This window comes from Furipterus horrens, unplaced genomic scaffold (assembly GCF_987537825.1).
Source record: "Furipterus horrens unplaced genomic scaffold, mFurHor1.1.pri manual_scaffold_12, whole genome shotgun sequence".
NCBI classification, from domain to species: Eukaryota; Metazoa; Chordata; class Mammalia; order Chiroptera; family Furipteridae; genus Furipterus; species Furipterus horrens.
In genome coordinates this window covers 66,763,629-66,782,073 of record NW_028327182.1, presented here as the reverse complement: position 1 = coordinate 66,782,073, position 18,445 = coordinate 66,763,629, and the positions used below count along the sequence as shown (strand labels likewise).

The following is an 18,445-nucleotide window of genomic DNA, read 5'->3' as shown; positions in this document are numbered from 1 at the left end:
ACTTTCTCTGCCCTTCTATTCTGAATGACAGTTTTGCTGGATAGAGTATTCGTGGCTGTAGGTTTTTGATTTTCATTACTTTGAATATTTCTTGCCAGTCCCTTCTTGCCTGCAGGGTCTCCTTTAAGAAATCAGCTCATAATCTAATTGGAACCTTTTGTACATGATTCTTTTCTTCTCTCTTGCTGCTTTTAAGATTCTCTCATTATCTTTAATTTTTGACAATTTGGTTATCATGTGTCTTGGAGTGGTTCTCCCTGGGTCCAGTTTTTCTGGAATTCTCTGTGCTTCCTGGACCCGTAAGTCTATTTTCTTCCCCAAGTTCGGGAAGTTCTGCTTCATTATTTTTTCACATAATATTTCAATTTCTAGTTCTTCTTCGCTCTCTGGCAACCAATAATTCGAATGTTTGTTCGCTTATAGCTGTCCCAGAGGTCTGAGCCTCTCCTTGCGTTCCTCCCTTTTTGTTTCCGCTTTCTGCACTGGTTGACTTTTTGTTCCTTCCCTGTGTTCCAATTTGTTGATTTGATTTCTGGTTTTCATTTCCTCACCAGTTGTCTCATATGTGTTTTCGTTCGTTTCAGTATGACTAGCTTTCATTCCTTCCCCATCTTGTTCCAAATCTTTTGTTATTTCTGTAAGTCACTTTATGACTATAGCTCTGAACTGAGCCTCAGAAAGATTTCTTATTTGCTCATTGGTTAGGTCCCTCATCTGCTCCCTGGTGAGCTGCATCACCAGGATTTCAATCACAGTCTGTTTCATCCTGACAATTTTCTGTTTACCTTTGCTTCCTGGGCAGGCTGTAGGGAGCAGCATCCCGTAGGGAGCAGCATCCCGTGCACTCATCACTACCCTGTGACCGGAGTCCTTTTTCACCACTCTGTGGTGCTTTGTGTGGGGTCGGGGGCCAAAATGGATTCTTGCCATTACTCTCCACAGAGAGACCTGGGTCCTCCTTCCCCATGGCCTCACTGTCCAAGGCAATGGGGGGGTTTGCCTTCCCCAGCATTGGAATCGTGAGGTGCCAAGTCTCGACTGCCACCGGGATTGCTCCCCTAGCATTTCTCGCAGTCCTGCCACTATCCCCGCTGCTACCGCAGACAGCACAGCCTGACATTTCCATCCTGATTCCGATTTCACCCCTCCTACGTGTCCAGATAAGCACCGCTGGTTTATAACTTCGTACGTTGGGCTTCCATGTAGTTTTATTTTCTGGAATTTCTGGTGATCTTTGGTTTTGAGGTAGTTGTAGTCCTACTTAGTTGTGCAGGGAGACAGAGAGTGTCAATCTAAGCCTCCATCTTGGCAGGAAGTAGAAATAATTATTTTTAAAACATTTAACCCAATTCATTTCTAGAGTAAGTTTAATTTCACATTAGGAAAATAAAATAAATTAATAAACTGAACATCACTAAATGACATTTATATATTTTATTATATATTATACAGTAACACACACACATACATATAATAAAATGCAAAGCTTTTAAATATGCAGTGTGAGTTTTAAACAAAATATACAGCTTATCACAACTACCAAAGTCAAATTACCTCATGCCTGTTTTTTAATTGAATTATTTGTCTTTTTGTTATAGAGCGGTTGGACTTTAAAAAATATGTTATGAACAAAAATAATAATAAAATATGTTATGGACATTAGTTATGTCATATATTTGACAAAATATAATTATATATGTAAAGTGTTTTCTCCTTATTTATGGCTTGTCTTTTAATTTTCTTTTTTTCTAAGTATATTTTATTGATTATGTTGTTACATAGTCTCAATTTTTTCCCTTTGTTTCCCTCTGCCTAGTACTCCCCTTCCCTCCAGCAATCCAACCCCCCTTAGTTCATGTCCATGGGTCATGCATATAAGTTCTTTGACTTCCCCCTGTCTATTTTGTACCAACCAATTATGCTTCTTAATCCCTGCACCATTTCCCCATTTCTCCCCCTTCCCCCTTGCAGCTGATAACCCTCCAGATGATCCCCATACCTATGATTCTGTTCCTATTCTGGTTTGCTTAGTTGGATTTTGTTTCTATTTCTTAGGTTCAGTTGTTGATAGTTGTGAGTTTGTTGTCATTTTAATGTTCATAGTTTTGATCTTCGTTTTCTAGTAAGTCCCTTTGATATTTCTTATAACAATAGCTTGGTGATGATGAGTTCCTTTAGCTTTACCTTGTCTGGGAAGCACTTTATCTGCCCTTCCATTCTAATGATAGCATTGCTGGATAGAGTAATCTTGGTTGTAAGTCCTTCCTTTTCACCACTGTGAATACTTCTTGCCAGTCCCTTTTTGCCTGCAAAGTTTCTTTTGAGAAATCAGCTGATAGTCTTATAGGTACCCCCTTTTAGGTAACTTTCTCCTTTTTTCTTGCCTCTTTTCAGATTATTTCTTTATCTTGAACCTTTGGCATTTTAATTATAATGTTTCTTGGTGTGGTCCTCTTTGGGTCTAGCTTGTTTGGGACTCTCTGTGCTTCCTGAACTTGTATGTCCATTTCCTTTGCCAAATTTGAGGAGTTTTTCTTCATTATTCTCTCACATAAGTTTTCAATTTCTTTCTCTTCCTCTTCTCCTTCTGGCACCCCTGTGGTTATGATGTCAGCACGTTTAAAGTTGTCCCAGAGGTTCCTAAGTTTTTCCTCCCTTTTTTCAATTCTTGTTTCCTCATTCTGTACTAGTTGACTGTTTTTTCTTCCTTATGTTCCAAATCATTTATTTGAACCCCAGTTTCCTTCCCTTCACCATTGGTTTTGTGTGGAATTTCTTTTGTGTCATTTAACATAGCCTTTCCTTCTTCCTTTATGTGTTTGCTGTACTTAAGCATATCTGTCAAACCTGTGAGCATCTTTATCAACAGTGTGTTGAACTCTTATCTGTTAGGTTGGCTATATCCTTGTTTGTTAGGTTGGCTATTTCCTCATCACTTAGTTCTCTCACTGGAACCTTGATCTGTTCCCCCTTCGGGGCCATATTTGTCTGTCTTGTCATCTTGACAGGCTCCTGTGTTTGTTTGCCTCTGTGTCTTAGGTAGGCTGTTGCTCCTGTTATGTTGTAAGGGGCAGAGCCTTCGGTATTCATCAGTACAGGGTGACCTGTCTCACCACGTTGTGGCATTGTGTGTGAGGGAGGAGTCTGATAGGGAACAATGCCACTTGCTCAGCACTTGCTCCTTTTCTAGGCACTTCTCCCACTTCTGTATGAGCCTGGTGCCTCTCTAGCTGTTCCCCTGGCCATTGTTCCCAGAGTGGGAAGGTCTGCGGATGTTCTAGGATCATGGGGGCCCTTTAAACAAGTGGACTCTGCTGAGAGACCAGCAGTTTTTTCCTCTGCCACAACCCCCAGTGTTTTGCACAGTCAAAAGCAATGAGGTTTTATTTTTCCTGGCGCTGGGACCATGAGCTGCACAGTCTGATCTGTGCTGGGAGTACTCCCCAGGTGTCCCTCCCAACTTTTAAAAATGTGTGACTGTGCTTTCCACTGGCTCACCACTGCTGCTGCTCCTGTTGCCACAACACCGCATCTTCTCCGCCCTGGCGCCGCCCCTCCTACCTATCTGGATGAGTATTTTTTCTATATATCTTTGTTTTTTGGACTTCCATGCGGCTTGATTTTCTGAAACTTCTGGTTGTTTCTAGTTCCTTCTTAGTTGTGGAGGGAGACACAATGTGTCTGTCTAGGCCTCCATCTTGGCTGGAAGTCCCTTTTAATTTTCTTAACTATGTCTTGTGATGAAGAATTTTCAATTTTGATAAAGCCAATTTATATATATATATATTATTGTGGGTGCTACTTGAGTCCAAAGAAATCTTTGCCTACCACAAGGACACAAATATATATCTTAAGATTGTTTTTAGGTCTACTATGTGTTTGCACTATTTAAGTTTGATATTTGAGTTTCTTCCTTCCATTTTGTCTATGTTACTGTATTTATTGAAAAATTTTTCTTACTGAAATACTTCAGTGAGTTTGTCAAAAAAATGGGCCATATATTTGTGGGTATATTTTTAGACTTTTAATTCTTTACCATTGGCAACTACCCTTATGTTAATATCACATATCTTGATTACTTTTTAATAGTAAATTGTAAAGTCAAACTTTCTTTTCTATGTTTTTATTTTTTTTTACTATTCCAGTCCCTTGCACTTCCATATATGCTTTAGAATCAGCTTGCCAATCTTTAAAAAAAGAAGATACCTAATATTTGATTGGAATTCCTTTGAATCTATAAATTAATTTACTGAGATCTATTTTTATTGCTTTATGTATGTATGGAATTTATGCTTTTTTGTGTGTGTGTGTGCCATAGATGGGCCTAGAATCATATGTTGGAGTAATTACAGTGTACATTCTTACCTTATTCCTGACCTTCTGGAAAATGTGTTTGATATTTCATGTTTTACTTTAGTTGTATTTTTTCACAAATACCCTTTATCAGATTTAAGAAATTCCATTTAATTTGTAGTTTGGTGAGGGTATTTTAAAAAATACTTCATCAGAAAATGTTGTTTAATTTTTTCCAATATGTTTCTTGCTTCTTTAAGCAATGATTTTCATTGTTCTATTAATGTGGTTAATATCTAAATACTAAAGCATTATTGCAAGATTTCTTGTTTCAGCTCTACATTTAAAGATCTTGGAAACTCTGTCCTTACAACATGAAAAAAATGTTAAAAAAACAACAATGACTTTTCTTGGGCCCATTAGAGAATTGACATCACAGTGAGACTGACATTTCAAAATCTAGACATATAGGCAGATATAGAGAATCAGAGCTGAGATCAGCTTAGTGGGATCAGAGCCTGTTGGAGCCATAAACTAATAAGAACACTTAGATAGTAACTACTAAGTGCTGGAGGTAAAGAGTGAAATAGTATGAATGACAGTCACACCTGGGGCCTAAAACCTTGGGAGACCACCTCACTTGCATAAGTCATGCCCATAAATCTTACCATATAGATATAATATGTCATATACAAGGTAAATATCTCAATATAAGTATATCAATATTAACTTTAAATATGAACAGTCTAAACACACCAATTAAAATGCAGAGATTGTGAGTGGGTTAAAAAATGACCCAATAATGTTTGTGGTGTCTACAAGAAACTTACTTAAAATTTAATGACACAAATCACTTATAAGTAGAAGGAGGAAGACAGACACCATGCTAACAGTAATTAAAAGAAGGTTACAGTTGCCATGTTAATTGCAGACAAGCATACTTTTGAACAAAGAAATTGTCAGATAGACAGTGACATTTCATAATAAGAAAAGAGTCTACTCTCTGAGAAGACATAACAATGCTCGATGTGTAATTACCTAATAAAAGAATGTAAAAAATATGAAACTTTTGTAATTTGAGCAAATATTTTGAAACCTAGAAATATAGTTTATTTATTTTCTTTTTTGAAAACTGTTATTTCCTGATACAACTTTTCTTTTTACTTTGGATTTTCTAATTCTATTTTCCACAAATCAACTCAACATGACTGCTTCAATGGACAGCAATGACAACAAAATCCTTGGGTTTTACTTTTTCAGGTGAGTGTAATTTTAGACATTTTTTTTACTTTAGTCTCTGAAATGTAATAATTTAAAATTTTTATTTTAATTAAGAACATACATTAGTTATAAAAATAAGAAATTTTTAATATAAGATTAAAATCATTGCAAATCTGTAAAAAACCAAGGGAAGTTTATGACATCCTGATGCCATCAAAACTTTCATTTCAATTGAGGGACCTTCTAAAAAGCTATAACCTATGCCAGGAAATTTTGATTTTGGAGTAAACAAGAACAGTCAGTGCAGAAAATGTCAATTTTATTTTCATGAAAATGTAAATGTACCATAATATCATTGTTCTCTTATGGCAAAAAAAAAAAAAAAAAAAAGCAGAACTTTGCCTTTGTAAACTACTATAAAGCATGCAAGTTTTAACCGAAAATCACCAGAATGTTTTCAAGTCACAACAAAATATTTTTTTAACTAGACAAAATTTAATCAATATAATTTTGAAAATTTCTTAAAGATCATTTTTGGAATAACTCTAGAAAGTGAGTCTTAAATTATGGAAAATTTCCGGAAGGCCCATGTTGTAGTTATGTCCCAATTTATTTCATGGGGAACAGGATAAACCAGCTGAGATGGGATTCAACTTCAACTGCATAAAAGGGTGCATTTTAATGCTCAAAAGAAAAAATAAGATTAATCAACATGGATTTTAAAATTACACTTAACTCCAAGTAATGGCTTCAATAATTGCACTATTATATAAATTTTTATTACTATATTTCTAGCTATGGCTCTGAAGACATTAGTTTTATGTAATTTTTAATAACATATTTTAATTTAATGGCCCAGATATAAACTATTTCAAGAAATGTCTTTTTCCATTACATTATAATTGAGAGCATTTTGAAAAATAGAAAGCATTGAAAATATTGAGAGGTATATAATGCAATGACCATTATCTGCATTCCATAATATTTTGTATTCAAGTGAAAATTGGTTATTATGGCTTATTTTATTGTCAGAAGTTTAAGACTGACTTCGAAATAGATTTGAGTTTTAGAAACATTACTAGAAATGTATACAGTTCAACTATGGACTACCTCATAAGAAAAATACAAACTCCCTTTTTATCCATTTGTTTGTGAAACGTATATTCTTTGTATTATTCTGTTCCTTGTTTAAGGGGACTAGTGCGAGGGAGCTGTGAGTATGTCCATTAACTATTTCTTAGCAATTTTACCTAGAATTCTGGCAAGCATGATAATGGTTAAAAGGTGTTTGGGAGCAACGTAGGTGTCCATCAGTAGATAAATAAATAAAGGTGAATATATATATATATATATATATATATATATATATGCATGTAAAAAATGAAATATTGACTTGGACCATGTGAGTATTATGCTAAGCGAAATAAGTTAGACAGAGAAAGACAGATACTTTATGATTTCATTTATATGTGAAATCTAAAAATTAAAATGAAACAAAGCAAAATCGACTTCCGGCCAAGATGGAGGCTTAGACGGACACGCTAGGTCTCCCTCTACAACTAGAGAGGAATACAACTACTTCAAAACAAAGGATAACTAGAAATTCCAGAAAATAAAACTACACGGAAGCCCAACATATGAAGTTATAAACCAGCGGTGCCATTTGGGCAGGTAAGAGTTAAAGAGGGCAGCGCTGTTTGCGATCGCACCTGAGACCGCGGCGGGGCGGCAAGAAATCCCGGCTGCGGTCGGGCCCCTGGCAGTGCGCGACCCCAGCGCTGGAGAGAGCAGCCACCGCATCGCCTTGAACAGTGAGGCCCAGGGGGGCGGGAGGACGGATCCCGGTCTCCTAGCTGAATAACTGTGTGAATCCATCTTGGACCCCCGCCCCCAAAGAAAGCACCACAGGGCTGCGAAATAGGTCGCAGACAGGCGCCGGTCGCTGACTTGTGACGCGTACACAGGCACTGCCCCATACAGCCAGCCCAAGAAAACAAAACGCATCTGTCAAAATGAGGCAGACAACTATAGAAATCCCGGTGACACAGCTCACCAGGCAACAGATAGAGAACCTGACAGATGAACAGATAAGAAACCTGTCAGAGGCTCAGTTCTGGGCCATTGTTATCAGGTGGCTTACAGAATTCACAAAAGAGCAGGAAAAAGATAAGAAAGAAGCGAAAAACATTCATAACGAAAGGAACAAAACCACATACGAGACAGATGGTGAGGAAAAAAAATCAAGAGTTCATTTCAACAAACTGGAATATGGAGAAGGAACAAGCAGTCAACCAATGCAGCGAGAGGAAATGGGAAGCAACAATGAGAGGATCAGAAACCTCTGGGACAGCTATAAAAGGCCCAACATAAGAATCATTGGTTTGCCAGAGAGTGAGGAAGATGAACTAGAACTTGAAAAATTGAGTGAAAATATAATAAAGGAGAACTTCCCAGACTTGGGGAAGGAATAGACTTGCAGGTCCAGGAAGCAAGGAGAGTTCCCAAGAGACTGGACCCAGGGAGAACCACTCCAAGACACATTATAATCAAAATGTCAAAAATTAAAGATAAAGAGAGAATCTTAAAAGCAGCAAGAGAGAAGAAAAGAATTATGTACAAAGGGGTCCCAATTAGACTATCAGCTGACTTCTCAAGGGAGACCCTACAGGCAAGAAGGGACTGGCAAGAAATATTCAAAGTAATGAAAATCCAAAACCTACAACCACGAATACTCTATCCAGCGAAATTGTCATTCAGAATAGAAGGACAGAGAAAGTGTTTCCAGGACAAAATAAAACTGAAAGAGTTCATTAGATCCAAACCACTGTTATATGAGATGTTAAAGGGACTGGTTTAAAAAACAGAAGCTAGGGAGATGAAACAAAGGCAAACGAAACAGGCAACGAGAGTGGAAAAGGAACTGTGGGTACGGGAAGCATATTGGGGGGAGGTCAACAGGGAGGGGGAGTGGGGAGAGGGAGGGAGATGATATAGGAATTGGGGATCATGGTAGGAGGGAATGAAATAGATGGAGAGAGGTTGGGAGGAACTGTATGCACAACTAATGGACATAATCTAAAAGGGGGGGACAACTGGAGGGAGGGGGGCCACCGGGTGGAGGGGAGCAGAGGGAAGGGAAATTGGCACAAATGTAATATTTTAATCAATAAAACACATTAAATCTGAAAAAAAAAAGAAACAAAGCAAAATCAAAACAGATTTATAGATACAGAGAATAAACTGATGGCTGCCAGGGTTGAGGGAAGGATGGGTGAAAAGTTGAAGGGAATAAGAAGTAAAAACTTCCAGCTACAAAATAAATAAGCCATAGAAGGTAGTGTACAACACATGAAATATAGTCAGTAATACTATAATAATTTTGCACAGTGACAGATGGTTACTAGCCTTACTGAGGTAATCACATTATAAGGTATATAAATGTCAAATCGATATGTTGTGCACCTGAAACTAATATAATATTCTATGTCAGCTATAATTTAATAAAACATTTTAAATGGAATTTGTGGCTTATCCATTTCAGCAAAATCTTCCAATGTGACTTATTTTGATATACTGAAGCTAGAATTCATAGTTGTATGTTCCCATTTCAAAAAAGTAAGTACAAAAGATGAAAACAATCACTGGAAATGGGTTTAATGTTTAGCAGTCTTGAGTTACTATGTAAAATTAATGCGTCTTTCATTTATCATATGTTCTAAATCCTCCTTGCTCTTCAGAAAATGAAAACATGAAGTACAAAACTCTTACTGTAATTACGACAGATAATAGAAAAGTATTTTTTTGATATTTGTGCGTGTGTGTGTGTGTGTGTGTTTGTGTGTATGCTGCTGAAAAGTATCTCTAAAACCAATATGGGAAAAGATCTACAAAGAACTACCCTAGAAGACAGTATGGGTTGTCTCCCTTATCCTTCTAGTATGTCAATTGTGAACATGGTCTATAAGATCTAGTTTTTCAGGATGATTCTCTGTTATATTTGGTGTGTAAAAAATAGGGAAAAGTACTTTCTTATTGTTACTCTGGTTTTACAGTCACTTTTTTTTGATATTGCCACTCTAATTTCTAATATATAATACCAAAGCTTATCATTGATAATACTAGGAGAACATAGGACAAAACATATAATTGCACGGAAACATCACCTTATTCACAATTAACAAATAAGGACACTATGGGAGGAAAGAAAAATATTCAAGCACCAATGTTCCTAGAAAGTATGGAAAAATCTGAAGTAGCTCATTTCTAAAAAGTTCAACTCATGATCACCCTACTTTTCCCTTGGACACTTTTACTTTTAGTTACAGACAAGACACTGGGTCTCTGAGTGGAGAACCATTCACAGGAAAACTTTAGATGGATGGAATTAAATGAGTCTTTTATTTATTTTAAACCATATTATTAAAGACAATAAACCCAGGGAAAATATGGCATAGTTCTTTGCCTGTATGTTCAAACCCACAGCAATTCATACAGAACTGGAAATTTGATTGAGTTCTTCCTAGGTACCAGGCACTATTTTCCAAATACTATCTTCTCAGCAAGATTTATGAAGTTAATGGTACCATTATCCCCTGTGCAGAACAATAAGGAAAATGAGACACAAAATGGTTAGTTGTTCAAGGACTTGAACAGAACCTGTTTATCCCAGTGCACAAACTCCTAACCACTATGTTATGTTGCCTCCTCATATCAAAGATGATAAAGGTTTAAAACATCATGATAAAACAAAGTACCCTCTTTTCAAGTTTTAGTATCTTAATATGAAAAATGCTAAATATTCTCACCAGGGGGAGGGGCTAGGGGCAAGTGAAATAAAATCCAGAATTACTTTTTTTAAAACAGAACATGTCTGGACAGTTATTTCTTAGTTAAAATTCTATTGGAATTTTAATTTAATTGAACTTGTCCTGAACACATAAAATTGCCTGAACAAATTCAAGAACCATGATTTTCTTCTCTGTAATGACTTCGCAATCATGTATTTTTTTCCAACATTGCGTAGAATTCCTAACAGCCTTATAGAGACATGTTATAGTTGGAACACGACATAATATTTCATGATCTGATGATTGTGAGAAAGTAGGAGGCTTTTTGTTGTTTTTTGGTTGAATTTAGGAGGGTGACATTAGTTAATACAATTATATAGATTTCAGGTGTGCAATTCTATAATACATCATCTGTATACAGTATTGTGTGTTCATCACCCCAAGTCAAGTCTCCTCCCATCACTATTTATCCCCTCTTTGCCATCTTCTACCTTCCCCTACACCCCTTTTCCTCTAATAATCACTATATGGTTGTCTGTGTCTACAACTGTTTTTCTTTTTTGCTTCTTTTAAAAAGAAATATTTATTTATTTGTTTGTTTACTTATTTATTTTTAGAGAGAGGGGAAAAGAGAAAGAGAGGGAGAGAAGCATCACTGTGTGGTTGCCTCTCACTCGTGCCCCCAACTGGGGACCTGATGTGCAACCAAGTCATGCGCCCTGACTGCAAATCGAACCAGCGACACTTGGCTCGCAGGCTGATGTTCAATCCACTGAGCCACACCAGCCAGGTCTTTTTTGCTTCTTAATCGTGCTAGAAGAAAGGAAGATAAATATAAAAACCAGCGTAAGTTTTGGGAGTCTCATGTAAAGTCAAGTCTACTTGACCTGATATGCTCTAAAATTGGGTGCAAATATAAAGTCTTGTAATTTTTTGTCTCAACATTAGAAAACCTGCAAAGAGTCTTGGTATTTTCATTAAGGTTTTCCGGGGAAAAACACAATATTCTGTCAGGTAAGCTGGTTTCAGTGATTTAGTGTATCTTTGACCTACTTCTTATCTCATTTGTCAAACAAGTGATTCTTATTCTCAGAAATGTACATTAAAGATATGGTAGGAGTTTTAAAGTTTATTATAAGAAAGTGTTTCTTGATTATTTGTATTACATGTAATTATAAATACTCAGAACTTTATATACAGATGCATAAAAGTAAGTCATGTATGCATGCAGTAAAACATATAGTCATGTTTTTCTTTACCATCTTTATATTTATATGTTTGCATGTCTCCATAGCACTATGAAGCAAACAAACGTAAGAGGAGTTAGGCTTGAGATTTTAAAAATTAGAATTACATAATGAATGGAAGACAGACTGGGACTTATTGCCCGTGCTTTAAGCCATCAGGAGTATGTTCTGGTCCCCAGCTAGGGCCACTTGCTTTCTTATTGGCCCTGATAGAGATTACATAGACAAACCCAACTTTTTTCATTGACTGTGTATGTATGCACAGATAGGTTTTTTTTATGTATAAACACACAAACGAAAACCCAGCCACTTATGTATAATGGGTGAGCAATTATTTATACTACACCTTCTGATACAATCAACCTATATGGCTCTGAGTGAAAACATTTTACTTACAAGATAGACAGTCTATTACCTAACATTATTTGCATGCCATTTAATATTTTATAATATGAAGAAAGTGCCACAGCATCAGAAAAAAATATATTGAAAGAAATTCAGTCTGCACAGAATCAGGTATAAACACCATCTCATAAAGTTATTGGTCATGATAATGCTTTTCCAGTTTAAAAAAAGCTACCTTGAAAGAAAATGATGGCTGGGGTTGTATCAGACTTTGTCCTCTCATACTTGAAGATATGAGAGTTAAGAGTGAGGGCTCTGGAACTGGGCTACTGGATTCCAGTTCATGCTCTGTTTCTTTTAGGGCAGGCTACTAATGTCTCTATGCTTTGATTTCTTCTTGTGGAAAATGGGGTTAATAATAGCCATCTACAGACTCCTGGTTTATTCCTCATTTCATTCATTGTTATTCTCTCCTGTATTAACTTTGGTGTTTTCAGTATTCACATAGATTAACCCTATAACATCCCAGCCTCTTATTTTCTTGTCCTCCTCCCTATTTCAGTTGTGCATGTGGATGTTTGAAAATATAAATACATAGTGTTCTTTGTAAAAATAGAATACACTACATCATTATAAGCTTATGAAAATACCAACTCAACAAGATACTTTTAGACATAACAATATATCCTTACAACCACAGCAGAAAAGAATTGAGGTGCAGTTTGGAAGGATTCATACAAAGGAAAATCCTTGAGATAGTGGGTACATGGTTTGTTTGGCAGATAAAAAAAATGTGTGAATGGCATGTTAGAATAGATGGCTTGCATCCTGGGAGGGTCTTACTTCTTATGTATATGTTTTTTGGAATACAAGTAACTACAAATGCTAGTAAAAGTCATCCAAATAGAATTTTTTAGAAATGTGTGAAATATGTCTGTTTCTCCATACCTACTAAATGGCAGAGTTTGATGATAGTAACTTAAAATTTACTATATATTATAATTTATATGCCATAAAAATTACCAAGATGAGCCTGCATGAAGCAAATTAAAACGTCATATTTATTGGGCATATAATGCAGTTGCTTCTATATTTTTCATTATCCAGAAACGTGGAACTAAAAATTTCTGTTTTCTTAAGTTACCCAGTTTTTTTTATTTTGTGATGGCAGCCATAGAGAACCAATACCTTTAAAATAATACCTTTAACAATGTAGATTCTTCCCTCCCCACTTCCCATTGAAAATTCTCTGCTTGGTGTTTAAATTGTTGTTGATCTTGTGTGTTATATCATCTTCAAGAGTGGTGTTTCTTTGATGGGCAGAATTTTCTATTCAAAGATGACCATGTTCAGAATATTAGAAACACAGAGAAGTTGTATTTTTTTTCACTTTTTTCTATAATTCAGTTTTTCCTTCTGGTGGCTTAGTCATATTCACTAATTTTGTGGATTTTTATTTTTTAAAAATTACACCATTTATTTTTTAAAACCAAACCACTAGGAAAATCTATTATAGTCCTGAAACAGGAAACAGAAAGGCTATATTGCCATTTCAACTAATAAGTTGATAAAAAGACAACTAGGTCCCTATGAAAATGGTAAGGTGCCAGAGCTGGGATAGGAACACTACATGTTGCAAAACCCCCAGGCAAAAGTGGCATTTGATAATGGGAGGTGAGGGGGCTGCTCCTCTTTTGCTCTAAAGGAGCCACAACCCAACTGAGTTTCTTACTTTTTCTATCTTGACTTCCCTGTTGTCAGTAGGTCTCTGTTATTTCAGGGCCCTAAAGAAGCATTACTAAGTTTAGGTTTCATTACTGTAAACCAGTTTTTTTCTAAATCCAATACTTCATAAGTCTCTTAATTAAGCAGTCAACAGTTCCTCTTTCATTGTTCATTCCTGGATATTGGTATATAGCACAAGTAAAACCCCCTTCCTTTTCAAGGTAGAGTACTTAGATTGTCTTGTCGAGCTGATGCAGGCAAGCTTCAGGCCCATCATGGCAGCCAGTGAGAAGGAAGGTCTGCTTCCCATACCCAGTGTGACATTGCCTCTCATGTTTTTGGAGGATCTCCAAGCTGAAAGATGTAATGCGTGAGAACTTAAGAAGTGTGCATTCACATCTTGATGGATAGAAATGGATATCCAAAGGAACCTTTCAAAGTTCTTATCCAAACTACCTTTCCCAAATTCACGCTCTTGTATATAAAACAAAACCATGCAAAATAAATACTGAGAAACTGTTATTATCTTTCTAAATTAGTGACTTCATGAATTTTGTTTTACTGCTTATGGAAAATGGTGTGGTGATGCTTCCGGTAAACAGGATATTGGCAACAAACAGAAACATCTCTCCTCACATTCCTCCAGATCACTGGCAGTTTAGAGGAACCTGTCAGACTGTTAGCACCTCAGAGGGCACTGGCTTGGTTTGAGGAAAATGCCTGTTGCCAGGATAAGCATTTGCCACATAAAATTTAGAATCTCAAAAACTCTCTGACCCAAATTTTAGCACCGTTTTTTTCCATTTCACTTTCTAAGATTAAAGCATAAAAGAACCAGTGTCCAGAGGCAAGTGACAGGACTTAACCTTGCTACCATCTTTAATTTCTTCATTCATAAACTTTGCTTAAAAGACCAAACTCCTCATTCTTCATTTTAAATAAGATTCCTGCCCTCAGCCTCAATGGCCAATGGCAAAGGCTTCTATTTCTGAATGGATGAGAAAGACTCCTTTATCTCCTTGGTTATGGTTGGAATGAGGTTCATATGGTCATCCACACACTTGTTCACAAAACTCTGCAGCTGCCACTTTTCCTGAAGCGCGTTACTCCCTGTATCTATTGAATCTTTGGCTTTGTTGTTGCAATGCATGGTGCACTGGACCAGGTGGTCCTGGAACTTCTCCAACTTGCTGGTACCCAGTGCTTGGGCTTGAGCCAGATGCATGTGGCAGCACTCAATGCACTTGCTGCATGGCTACCTGGCTGTCTTCCCAACAGCTGGTGCTACACTGGGATGTGGGGCCTTGCATCTTCTGGATATTCTCTCTCTCCAGACTCTTCACCATGGAGTCCACAGCCTACTGAACCCAAAGCTGCTGTAGGTCTGCCATGGTGACCCTGTGGTGTGCCATGCTGCAATAAGCACCCATATCTGTGTTTTTTCTTCTCTAGGTCATTATTCTTGTCATCTCCAGGTGCTCATATTTCCTTCCCCCTATCTCTTCCTTCTCTTGTTTTTCACCTTCATAGTCTTGTAGCCAAATGCAGGTATGACTCCAGAGGCAGGTATGATTTGAAGGAAAGTGGTTTATTTTCAGGTGCTGGCCACCTGGAAGATGATGGACTTATGCCACAACACTCATCTTTACGGGAAAATGGGGGACCCATGGAAACTCTTGTCTCAAAGCCTATTTCTACTTCTCTGTGAAGGCAGAGGTTTTTATAAGGAGGGAAAAGGGAGCAAAACAAAAAGATCAAGGGAGGGATTGAAAAGTCCTCTACATTCAGAGGAGCACAATCCATTCTGATAAGGCAAATGATGGTCTGATTTGCATCATTCAGGTTTAGTCATTCTGGTTTCACATCATTCTGGCTCCATGGTTGAAGGTCAGCAAATCTCCTGGAATTGGGATACCTGAGGGTCGGAGCCTGTACCTTTTGAAGTTCGCTCCTAGGATGCTTATACAAACGTGCTGTTCATCTACAAGCTACATATTAGTCAGGGTCAGTACTTACAGGAACAAAGTCAAAAGAATGGCAGGGTAGGTTACACTTTCCCACTATAATTTTTCCCATTATAATTTTCCAATGTTACATTAATTCTCCTGCCTTCTCCTTTCTTCACAGAAGTGTCTGTCAGCCAGTGTGGTAAATGAAGGCTTGGTGGGATGACTGAAGCATACAAAGGGAAAGCATGGAACAGTAAGACAGGTAGTAGAGCCTGATTCTTCAGTGTATCCAACCTGCCATTAAATCTATCTTTTGCCTTTTAAGTATTTGTTACTATATTTTAAATTTCAATGGGGAGTTCTGTGAATATTTAAATAATTTGCTTATTAATTTTTTATAGACTGTCTAGATATTTTCAAGCTTTTGTAAGTTCATTAAACATATAAAGCATAATTATTTTATAGTCTACCTTAAAAAAAATTTATTGTTCTATTAGTCGTCCCAATTTCCCCCCCATTTCTTTTTATTGCCCCACTCACCCCTCCCCACTCCCACAGTTAATCCTCACCCTGTTGTACTTGTTCATAGGTCATTTATACACACTCTTTGAATGAACCTTCCCTTTCTTTACCCCTTTACCCCTCTCCCCCATTCCCTTGGGTCACTGTCAGTCTGTTCCTTGCTTCCATGCCTCTGGTTCTATTTTGCTAATTTGTTCATTTGGTTCATTGGGTTTCTGTTATAGATGAGATTATATGGTATTTTTCTTTCACCACCTGGTTTATTTCACTTAGCATGATACTCTCGAGTTTCCATCCATGCTGTCACAAAAGGTAGGAAGGGTTCCTTCTTTCTTTTTGCTGTGTTGTGTAAATGTACCACAGTTTTGGGATCCACTCATTTACTGATGGCAACTTAGGTTGTTTCCAGCACTTGACTATTGTAAATAATCCTGCTATAAACATAGGGGTTCATAGGTTTTTTGAATTGATGTTTCAGGATTCTTTGAGTATTACCCCAGCAGTGGAATCACTGGATGAAAAGGCAGTCCAATTTTTAGTTTTTGGATGAAATTCCATACTGTTTTCCATATGGCTGCACCAGTCTGCATTCCCACCAACAGTGCACTAGGGTTCCCTTTTCTCCACATCCTTGCCAGCACTTGTTGTTTTTTGACTTTTTAAGAATGGCCATTCTGACAGGTGTGAGGTGGTATCTCATTGTATTTTTAATTTGCATCTCTCTGATAATGGCTAGTGATGTTGAGCATTCTTTCATATACCTATGGGTCCTCTGTATGTCTTCCTTGCAGAAATGTTTGTTCAGGTCCTTTTCCCATTTTTTAATTGGATTGTTTGTCTTCCTGGTGTTGAGTTGTATGAGTTCTTTATATATTATGGAGATCAAACTCTTGTCCAAGTTATCATTGGCAACTATGTTTTCCCATATTATTGGTTCCCTATTCATCTTTCTGATATCTTCTTTAGCTGAGCAGAAGCTTTTAATTTGATGTAGTTCCATTTGTTTATTCTTTCTTTTATTTGCCTTGCCCTAGGAGAGATATTGGTGAAAATATTGCTGCATGGGATATCTGAAATTTCCCTGTCTATGTTTTCCTCTAGAACTTTTATGGTGTCATGACTTACATTTAAGTCTTTGATCTATCTTGAGTTTATCCTGGTGTATTGTGTAAGTTGGTGGTCTGGTTTTATTTTTTGCATGATCTCCCACACCATTTATTGAAAAGTATATCTATCTTTGACAAATCAGACATCTTGCTTATTTAATTTCTCTGTTAATTCACAATGTTTTGCTTATAGATGGAGTCTCTTTACCTATGTTTAGTTATTTTTGTTTCTAGGTTGCATATTTTTCTTGACATTTGTCTCTGGAAATATTTGAGGGCCAGAAATGAGAGTGAATTTTTCAGGGAGTATCTTCATTTACATCAGCCAAGAAACTGAGGGATGTGACAGGACAAGATCAGTCCAAATAGCATGCTAGGCTTTCCTCAGTATGGCTCTGGAATGTAAAACTCACAGGAAAACACCTTGTTTTCCTACATTCTGAGATGTAATTTTTCACCTCTACACAGTTTCAGACAGGTAATTTCATTTGCAATCCTAGGTTGAAGAAGGGTGGTCTGAGGAAATAGCCCTTTAGGTTTCCACTTTATGAGAGACGAATCTTTTGTTATATGCCTTCCCTAACTTGTCCTGGGAACAATCTGACTCTAGCACGCTGTGGTTTTTTTTTTTTTTCCCCTGATTTGGCAAATACTTTCAGGGCAAAATCAGTTTCTGTGCTCAATATAACTCTCTGGTTGACCAAGTCTTTCCCATGTTCACTTAGTTTTTCAAATAGATAAATTCTACTTTCCATTCAGGACAAAAGTTGATTCAAGTACCCAGCCTGCTGTGTTATTAACATTTGTATCAGAATCACAGTTTTATTTTGGGCAGTCGTTTCATAGATGCAGTAATTTTCTTTGTCCTTTCTTCTAGGAAGAAGTAGGTTGAGTTCTTCAGTGTTATTAGATAAAATGCATATTATCATATCAGAAGATCAAAACAGAGTTCAGATTTACTTTTACTTTTTTTCCTGCTATATTGAGGTATAGATGACAAATAAAACTGTATATATTTACAATGTATAATATAATAATTTGATATACTTTTTGAAATGATTACCCTAATTATGTTAATCAGGTTAATTCACACCTTTATCACCTCATATTTTAATGTATTTTATTGTAGTGGGGATGCTTAAGATTTACTTGCAACACTTTTCTAGTATTAGTAACTACTACAGTCACCAGAGCTTATTCATCTGATAACTGAAGGATTATACCCTTTGAGCAGCATATCCCTGTCTTCC

The 18,445-nt window shown here is 36.8% G+C and overlaps 1 pseudogene; it reads right to left on the bottom strand.

The window, feature by feature from the left end:
• Window positions 1-14,600: 14,600 nt before the first annotated feature.
• LOC149996299 (TIM double twin CX3C motif protein pseudogene) lies at window positions 14,601-15,009 on the bottom strand (annotated as a pseudogene).
• Window positions 15,010-18,445: the final 3,436 nt, after the last annotated feature.